The 571-nt window shown below is 42.4% G+C and overlaps 1 non-coding gene across 1 annotated transcript; it reads right to left on the reverse strand.

Moving 5' to 3' along the window:
* Positions 1–497: 497 nt before the first annotated feature.
* trnan-guu (transfer RNA asparagine (anticodon GUU)) lies at positions 498–571 on the reverse strand. The gene has a single exon. It is a non-coding gene; the product is annotated as a tRNA-Asn (tRNA).

Below are 571 nucleotides of genomic sequence, written 5' to 3' on the forward strand. Positions count from 1 at the left end.
ATTTTCACAACACAATGGAAGCACTCATCACGGTCCAGCTGCTCACCGGCGTTGCCGTGAGGCAGAACCGCGCTCTCGCATTGTTACACACGCCGGCGAAGGTCCGCAAGCGCATCGTTTGATTGTGGGGAGTTTGAGGCTTGTGGAATTCTGCTGCACCCTTTTTCCAACTTTCCATGTTTGCCAGCGCTGCACACACAATAGCAGGAAGGGGAAACTTCATGGGAAGCGTGTGTGTGAGCGCGTGCGTGCAAAAAAGTACTGCAATACTTTTGCACATAAATAAATATCAAGTTTTAATGAAATGCAAACTTTCAATCACGTTTTGTGATTTATTTAATTTATTATTATATTTATAATTTAACCTAATTTATTTATGAACTTGTAAATTCTTACTTTGTTAGTATTATTACTCGAGGACAGGATTTGACTACCCATGCTGTACAGCCTGGAATATATAAATTAAATATAGAATATTTGAAAGCAAATCCTAAAAGCGTCCCTGGGTGGGCTCGAACCACCAACCTTTCGGTTAACAGCCGAACGCGCTAACCGATTGCGCCACAGAGAC

The sequence above is a fragment of the Syngnathus scovelli genome, chromosome 6, assembly GCF_024217435.2.
Source record: "Syngnathus scovelli strain Florida chromosome 6, RoL_Ssco_1.2, whole genome shotgun sequence".
In the NCBI taxonomy this organism is placed as follows: domain Eukaryota; kingdom Metazoa; phylum Chordata; class Actinopteri; order Syngnathiformes; family Syngnathidae; genus Syngnathus; species Syngnathus scovelli.